The sequence below is a fragment of the Triticum aestivum genome, chromosome 7D (assembly GCF_018294505.1).
Source record: "Triticum aestivum cultivar Chinese Spring chromosome 7D, IWGSC CS RefSeq v2.1, whole genome shotgun sequence".
NCBI classification, from domain to species: domain Eukaryota; kingdom Viridiplantae; phylum Streptophyta; class Magnoliopsida; order Poales; family Poaceae; genus Triticum; species Triticum aestivum.
The window spans coordinates 582951205-582960512 of NC_057814.1; the positions used below are offsets into that span (position 1 = coordinate 582951205).

The 9308-nt window shown below is 44.9% G+C and overlaps 1 long non-coding RNA gene across 1 annotated transcript; it reads left to right on the forward strand.

Annotated features, from left to right (window-relative positions):
• Positions 1-5465: 5465 nt before the first annotated feature.
• LOC123169653 (uncharacterized) lies at positions 5466-8303 on the forward strand. Its single transcript, XR_006484915.1, has 4 exons — positions 5466-6022; positions 6211-6657; positions 6737-7444; positions 7814-8303. It is a non-coding gene; the product is annotated as an uncharacterized lncRNA (long non-coding RNA).
• The last annotated feature ends 1005 nt before the right edge of the window (positions 8304-9308 follow it).

Here is a 9308-nt window from a genome sequence, read left to right on the forward strand (position 1 = left end):
TATATAGCTAATTGATGCATTAATTGTTTTTGGTATGTACACATATTAACTCTCTTCTTTTCTTCTTTTCTAGCCCTCCGGATCGAGCAACACTTCGGTAACGAGACGAGGCCCGAAGAGAAAGTTGCGCACGGATGAAAGGTACACGATCATCGAAATTGATCGCGCTGGCCAACCGATTGAACCCCTTCAGACCAAGCAAAAATTTAATGCTCAGTGCGGGGTTCTAGTTAGGTACATGATCCCGATCAGCATCGAGCAATGGTTGAAGCCTAAGGACATAGGCTCTCAGGTGTCTTATGTCAGCGATAGGCAGAAAGCTGATCTTTGGACCGCGCTGCGGGAAAATTTCACCTTCCCGCGAGAGGAAGATCCAGAGAATCCAGTGAAAAAGCCAATGATCAAGGCTTATGCTCTTAGGAAGATGGTTGAGCTATTCAGGAGGTGGAAGAATGAGCTGAAATCATCGTTTGTCGACCAAGACAAGACTCCAGAATTCATCGGCCGATTTGAGAAGATCAAAGATCAGTGGCCCGCATTTGTCACCAAAAAGAAATCTGAGAGAGCAGCGAAGATGTCAGCGACAAACAAGAAAAATGCTGCAAAGAAGAAGCATCACCATCGCACGGGGTCAGGTGGCTACCTGAAAGCCCGGCAGTTGTGGGACAAGGCTGAGAATGACCTCATTGATAAAGGAATCGAACCGGAGACGCGACGCTGGCCAGACCGTTGCAGGACTTGGTTCTTCGGGGTTGGGGGAAAACTGGACCCTGTAACAGGGAAGTGCGTTTGGACCAACGAGCAGCTGAACAGACCGATCGAGAAGCTTCAGGAGTATATCGAAAAAGCGCAGCAAGGGACGTTCATTCCGGATAGAGAGAACGATGAGCTCACAGAGGCCCTCGGGAATCCTGAGCACCCCGGACGGACACGAGGCACGCCAGGCTCCCTTTCATGGAAGGCTGGATTTCCCGACGCAGGCGGTTACAAACACCGGGAGAGGAAGAAGAGAAAGGAGTTGACCCAACTACAGGCGCTGCACGCAAGGGTACAAGCGCTAGAGGAACGAGACGCAGTTCGCAGCACGCGGCCTGCTGAAGCTACACCCGAAGCTACCCCGTGATCTCAGCGGAGAAGCAGCGTGGCTTCCAAGGAGCTGCTTCAGGAGCATGTCTTCACGACTCCTGCTAGCTACCCCGTGGATGCTATCACGGAGTCTCAGCATTGCCACCTTATGACGCAGTGGATGGAATTGAAAGTCAAGGCGGTTGTTGGCTCTGTTGCACCTCCTGAACCTGGCGCAACTTTTCACTACCGGCCGATTCCAGAAGGATATGCTAGGGTGATGATGGATGAAATCACAGAAGGATTTGAGGACCTCCAGCTTGACCACCCTCCGGCGAGGGATCAGGGCACTCAGCCTCCTTCTCCGGCGCGTGGCGGCACTCCGCCTCCTTCTCCGCCTGCGCCGGCACGCCCGAGCAGCCACCAGCCTCCTCCTTCTCCGCCTTGCCAGCAAGGGCGGAAGAGACCCGCTGCCGCCCCGGCTGCTCCGGCGCGTCGTAGTCCTTCTCCTCCGCCTCGTAAGCAAGCACGAAAGAAGACAGCCGCAGCCACTCCGTCTGCTCCGGCTTCTAGTAGTACAGCCAGAGGCGGGAGGCAATACAGATACGGTCCACCTCTCAAGCCTCTAGAGAAATTACCGTGCGAGAGGACCGTGGAAGAAAACAAGAAGATCGTACAAAAAGAAGTGAAGGACTTCTTTGAAGGGGTGAAAGCAGAGAGACATCCACCTCCGGAGGAGAAGGTAGATCCGGTGAAAGCAAAGCGCACTATCGATGCCCTGAGGAAACCACCAAAGTCTCCGCCGAAAACCAACTATGAGCGCGTTATTAAAAAGGTATATCTCGAAGCGGAGCGGCCGGGAAGTACTGTCAGTGATCAAAGGTTAAAAGAACGACGAGCAGCTGGGAAAAAAATTGCCCAGCTCGGCGAACAAGCGAACCAATCGTGCCCCCCGCTCAATGTGTCTAGCGACATCGTCGCTAATGATCCGGGATGGTGCCCGGTTATACCAATCTTGGAGATTACCTGCCCGACGATGTACATTATGATTTCTTGGAGGTGGACGAACACAGATACAAGTACGGGAAGCCTCTCGTCAAAGATGAAAAATCTCTAACAACGATGATGCGAAGATTCCATGATTGGTACATGAAAACCTGCAGAGAGTCAGGGGGGGCGGATACTTTGTATCTGAGAGTTAAAGAGGAGCACGACCTCGTTGGAATTGATCTGTTGTATGTTCCATTTGAGGAGTTCTTCCAGTTCTTCAATCAAAAGGCCCTCGATAAATTAACGGTCACTTGCTACTGTCTGTAAGTACTACTTCTGTCATTAAGTCTCTATATATAGCTCAGCTCTTTCATTGCATGTACTTATAATTATCCTCACTATATTATGCAGATTGAAGAAAAGCAGAAATGTATGATATTGGGTTCATTAACACAAATCTCATAGATGAATTTCAGGTTAAAAAGAGCGCCCAAGATGCCGAGGCCAACTTGCTCAAACCATTGATAATAAATCAAAACAAAGATTTAATACTCTTTCCTTACAACTTCGAGTGAGTGTTACTGTCGTGTGCATATTCGGTTTCCCTTATTACTCGAGCGAGGTTATAGTAATGTAATTGATGAGTTATGCATGCGTGCGCAGCTTTCACTATATTCTCCTGGAGATTAAGCTTGAGCGTGGACTAGTAACCGTCTTAGACTCGAGACGAAAAGATCCCGAGACCTATGCGGACATGACTAAAATTCTCAACAAGTAAGTTCAATCGATCATTATCGCACCATATCGGCAACTTTTTGTTCATTTCCTGATATCTCAAGTAATAATTATTTTCTTTGTCTTGCAGGGTTTGGAAAAAGTTCACTGCAGAAGCTCCGGGACTGTCGAAGGAGCTGCGATATACATAATCGAAAGTAAGTACTACTAGCTAGCTAGTTGCGCGCATCTCCCGTTGATTCTAGCTACTTTCATCAATGCCATTTATAATGCTTCATTATCAGTTTGATTGACCTCTATTTCTTGTAAAGTGCTTGTGGCAGGAACAAGGGAATGATTACTATGGATACTATGTGTGCGAGTTCATCTACAACGCGACTTGCAAAGATAAGCGGGGCTACTCTAAAAGACAATATGAAGTGCGTAAGCAATAATATTCACAATTTCATTTTATTACACCATCATTTCTGTTGAGTTTCATTCATATATATGTACTAACCCCCTTCTTCAAATTAGACGTGGCAGATGCGGAATGAACTCCTACCACAAGATCGCATGAAAGCAATTCAAGAGGAATTGGCGGGATTCTTTCTTGACCACGTCATCAATAAAGCCGGAGAATACCATGTGGAACTTGAGTTCAGATGCTAGGGGATTGTAAGAGATCTTACATATTGTATATGTATGTAGCCAGTAGCGTCGGATAGATAATACGAAAACTTGTTGTTCGACCAATCTCTCGGAGAAGGAGAGGTCGATCACTTCTCTCGGTATGCATGACAAACTTCTGTACTTAATGGTTTCCTTTATTTTCTTACTAGCTAGCGTGTCGAGGGCCTCTCTATACGTATAGTACGTAGCGTCGACCAAGCACGGAGATAAGAGAGGACACTTCTCTCTATTAATTAATTAGCTACCTAACACTATATGAAACACCTTAATTAACCATACAAAATCCCCAAATCCACCCCCCTTTCAGAAAAAACAAAACAAAAACCCTAGCCCCTGAACAGCTGACGCGTGGATGCCTATTGGTCCCGGTTGGTGCCACCAACCGGGACTAAAGGGCCTCCTGCCTGGGCTCGCAGCACCAGCCACGTGGAGGCCCATCTGTCCCGGTTCGTGTAAGAACCGGGACTAAAGGCCTAGGCATTAGTAATGACCCTTTAGTCCCGGTTCCCCAACCGGGACAGATGGGCCTTATCAACCGGGACAAAATGGGCCTTATGAACCGGGACAAATGACCCTTTTTCTACTAGTGCAGATCCGTTTATTCGAAACGTTTTATCTCTAAAGCTGTGCAACCAAATCTCGAACTGCTTTCACCATTGGATTCCTCGCGTCGAGTTCTTCAAAACTAGATCCCATGTTGATAGGTTTTGACGAATTTTTTTCACAAAAAAACCAGACGCAAAAACCGAACCGGGAGCACGGGTTTTTCCCTTTCCGAAAGACGCACGCCCGTGCCTCGCACGAAATCACAACCGTACCTCTCTAACAGACTCACAACATTTGGAGATCTCTAACAGACTCACAATATTTGTACAGGGAAAGAGTCTGTTAAGATGTAGTAAACTACAGAAGATTGCACGACATAGTTCTATTGTTAGGTCAATGAATTTTAGGAATCCATAGAAACACAACAGATCAGCCTTTGGCCTGACTCTTTAATATGTAGGCCTTTTCCCCTTTTCAAGCAAAGATCACAACAAAAATGTAGTAATAAGTGTCCCTTGAAGGCCACAATTGTTTTTGTCAATTATTATGGTGAGGTTAAGCTGCAATATTTGTTAGATTTTGACATAGTTTAACAAGGCTTATAGGTGCATTGGCACATAGGTACGTGCAATTAAAACTTCTGCCCAGCATGAAGAAAGGGGGGATATGACCATGGATGCCGCAGAACATACAAACTGCAAGAGCTAAGACCTCCCAGCCTGAACAAAGGGAGGACTTGACCACTGCAGAACATACAAACTGCAATAGTTAAGACCTCTGGCTCGCTGGCTCCATCTACATCTCGGCGGACCGGCAGCTCCTGCTGCAGCTCGGAGCTGCAGAAGGGGGCATGGCGCCACCGTTGCTTGTACCAGCGAGCCAAATCCTTGCAGTTGCTGCTGTCACTCCCCACCGAAGGTGGCGTCTGTTCTGGCTGTGCCGGCACTCCCTGAAGCTGGTGACTTTCCACTACAAGCGAGGCTCCAGCAAGACCATGGCGGTCTCCGTTGCCGCTCAGGTAAAAACCAACCTCCTTCGTGATTTGATGAATCTGTAGAATTTTTTGTGATTCAATTCCACTGTAGCACGAGGGGCACCATAATATACTCTTTTGCTGAGATTAGTGGCACGGCAAAGTACATCTTCATTTTCTGAAAACAGAACAAGATGCAGGGAGTGAGCACTCGTAGAAGTAAACTCCAAAAGGATAAACTTATAACTTCACTAAATAACTATACCAGGAGAAAAAATTACTGATTACATCCTCATGGTCTCGTCATTTACAATCTCTACTATTAAAGGAGAATCGAACGTTGTGATGGTTCGACCACATCTTCCCTCGTTCGATCTCCTCTCCCACCCCCCTCCTACGAGCCCATGCATGCAACGAGCCAAGGCCTATTATTTTCCCTTAATTGTGCAACCTTCCCTCCAACCCAGCCCACCGATCTCGAGGCCCCAGCCACGTTCCGAAAGAAAGTTCCCACGACCCACGAAGTCACGAACACATGCCCACCACGCCCCATTCTCCCCCACGTTGCTCCCAATCACGTCTCTCTCGCCAGACCTGAGAAATTTCGCCGCCGCCGCTCTACTCCTCATTCGCCCCTCGTGGTCGTCGTGACCGCAGTCCTGGTCGTGGGAGCATGCCCGCCGGGATGGCGTACGTGCTGCAGCTCGGCCGCCGGGATGGGGTATGGGCTGTGAGCTCGTTCGCCAGGATACAGGGTGGGAGCGCGGTGCGGGATTGGGGGGAAATTCGCCGCCGCCGCTCCTCTCCTCATTCACCTTGTGAGTTTCCGTTTCTATTGGTTGACTTTCACGTCTCCGGCAAGGGTAGCGAGGCAAGCGATCAGGGCGGTGATGGCGAGGGACGTCGGTGTGGATGCTGCGGCGGCGGCAGCCTCATCGCTGACATCGATCGATCCCTGGAACCCGCCTTCCTGCACTCCAATGATGCAACACGCCCATGCCGCCTCTCCTCCCTCTAAGGCCGATGTACTCAACGCGTAAGGTATCCAGCTAGACTCCCGTGCTTACTGGATTACAGTTATACTCTGGAATACCTTTACGTTCTCTAGCTGATCGACCTAATGATTCAATGAGTTTGGAGTTGTAGAGGACATGGAAGGTCGCTTATTCAGAACCACGTATGATGTTCTTCAGTAATTTAACATCTTTTCTTCATCACTATATGTTCAGGTTGTGGAGCATACATTCTGGATCATACATCCCGCAGGCATTCTGTTAACTTGCAGGATATACTCACACAGGTATAACTTGGCGACTTGGCTTATGGTAGACGACCTTTTCATTAGCTATACTTAGATCAAGTTGTACTACTGAGGTAGCAGTAATTAATGATGTTGTAGTTAGTTGTAATCAATGAGGAAAAACAGGTCTGGGTCGTATTGTGTTATACCGAAAACCATTGAAAAATACCAATTTCAGAAATAACGACTTGCATATTAAATGGTTTATTGTATACAAATCTATATCCAGATCAGTTGTAGCAGTTATACTTCATATCGGAAATATTGATATTGCCAATGAAACATAAGATGATTTGTCTGGGAGACTGTAATTAAGGATGATAGTCCAGGTTTCACCTTAAGACTGCGGCAAAGCTATTGGAGTGAATACATTTTGGTGAGCATCAAGCTTCTTATTTTCTGTATGTTTAGTATGACGATAATCAAAATGCTAACTGTTTAAGTTTCTCTTGCAGATGTAAGTGCAATAACTTCATTCCTCGACATTTCTTTTGGGAGGCAGATGGCCTTGATGCCGTAGCATGAGTTGGTGTTGGCCATATGTAGTAAGATGTATTGAGATTCAGATATTGTATGCCTTCCAATACCTCTATATATGGTCTGTACATCTACATGTATCAAATTTGCTTCTTTTTCTTAAATTTATCTCTTGACTTCTCTTTCAATGCCATTGCAATATTTCCATTTTCACTTTACATTAGTAGAAATAAATTGTGCCTCTTAGTCGTGAGATAGTATTAATCGCCATGCTCTTATGGTGATTATCTGACAAGTGTTTTATTTCAAATGTTGTGTTGTAGTTCAGATATTGACAAGGATGATCATATCTTGGATTTAATCTTGCTTAGGTATTTGTTACAAGTAACTTATATAGTTCCATGTTCCACTTCTACTACAGTTGGCATTGGCAACGCCAACTGGTTGGTGATACTTCATGTGAGGTTGATGAGGCAGCACGAGGAGTTTGATATTCTATGGGACGCTCGACTATTGGAAAGGCAGGTTCTCTATAATTTTCGTGTATTGGAGTCCTCTTCAGTTTGTGTTCTTAGTGATGTACTTCTTTGAAGAGACTAAATATATGGGTGATTTTATTTATCGGCAGTGCAGCCGTCAGCGGATTTAATTTATGTTCTGTTGCTCTAATAAGGGTTCACGTCGAGGTATGCTTGCTAATTCTTTCTTAAGATACTTCCTAAGTGGTACTTAATTTCCAGGTACTTCAAGGACTTTGACTTTGTTAGTTAAAATTTCATTTTAATCCATGTGATCAATTTTTGTATGGGCAATGAAAGTTCATAAAATACTTGATTTTCTTGGTACTTGTTAGGTTACTACATGTGAGATTAATTGAACCCCTGATTATAAGTCTTTCTGTTTGATCTGCTACATTGCCATTATGCTTGGTTGTGGAAGTGCATGGCAATCATAGGTCACATTACGCCAATTGTGCTTGTTAAGGAATGGTTTTTGGAGACGTGCGTACTGGTTAGAGGCCACATGATGCCAATTCTGCTTGCATAATTGTACAGATTGATTTGGGAGACCTGCGTGGGATGCTCAACTCTGGCTTCAGCCTCTGAAGATGTTCCCCCCATCCTGAAGATGTGAACTACGCTGCTGCTCCCGGTATGTGTGTTGCTTCTGCTGGATGATGCTCTGTTGCCGTTGTTGCCTCAGCCCTCCTAACTGTCAGCTTCTTCCCTTCTGTTGCTGCTCGATGAAGTTGGTCATGCTGCTAGCTTTGCATGCTATGGAGTTTCTGTCCCTACCTACGATAAATTCAGTATTGATCTACACATGTGTTTATACAAAGTTCCAAGACCTGGCTGATGATATAGTTTTGACTTATAATGATCTGACTATGTATGCCTTTTTCTGGAGATATATGTATGTCAGTATGCATTATTAAGTATATACTGGGCACAGAAGGGGGGTGTATTATTGTATCTCAGTGTGTAACATCATCTTTTAACCGAATATTTTATTCAATCTGAATTTAGATCTTTTATTTAGCATGTACTAGCTTGTGATTGCCTATGCTGCAAACTGTAATTAATTTTCTATAGCTGCCGGCTATGTACTACAGTTTGCTAATGCACTTGGGATCATTTCTGGTTTGATAATAAATGAAGGTATGTCTAATTTGGATCTTAACTAGAGCACCAACGTATGCTTCTAACAACTGTGTGAGAAATTAACACAAATGAAGTATTTGACTCATCTATAGATTGACATTGTTCTAGCTTACTCCTTCAGTGCGCACACTTGATAATTGAGATTGGGACCCCCTTTTGTAATGATAACACTATAATCAGCAATTGATTGAGGATCACTTGGCAAATAAGTGGGGATATCGTCACTCAATAAGATTGCAGTTTGTGAAGTTTAGGCTCTTTGCAACATCAGATTCCAGTTGATGTAGATATGCCATGCTTACTGTTTGACATGAATACTTTGTGTTGTGCTTCTTAGCTCTAATAGTACTTCGTGTTTACTTAAATTAAAGGCCATAAATCGTATTAAGACCATAGACAGGAGTCTCCTATGAATTTCACTCCGATGGTGGGGATCCCATTTCGGTGAAATCATGCTCCAGGAAGACAAGGGAGTAGTTGTTCCTTGGACTGGCATTTTTTTCGACGACGACATTGACATGGATGATCAATACAAGTGCTAACGGGGATTCTCTCGACCTGGCTCCTCCAGCCTCACTTGATGATGAAAGTTTCAGTCAAATGAGTTTATTATGTATTTGACATGAGATGCTCCAAAAAGATGTAGTATGATACATCTATTTCAAAAAGAAAGGCGATCAATTATAATTAGCTCTAGCCTCTATTTACCCGTAAAAAAACCTGTCAAAAAAAACAAAACAGTCTAGCCTCTCTTTGCCCATACTTGGCATGGAAGCGGTATGTTTTTTTCGTAAGATATGTGGCACCGATCTACTCTTTGAAAAATCTTTACTACAACAAAATGTCGTTTCAAGAAGCATTTTTTTCTCCCATTCTGACGCACGGGCTC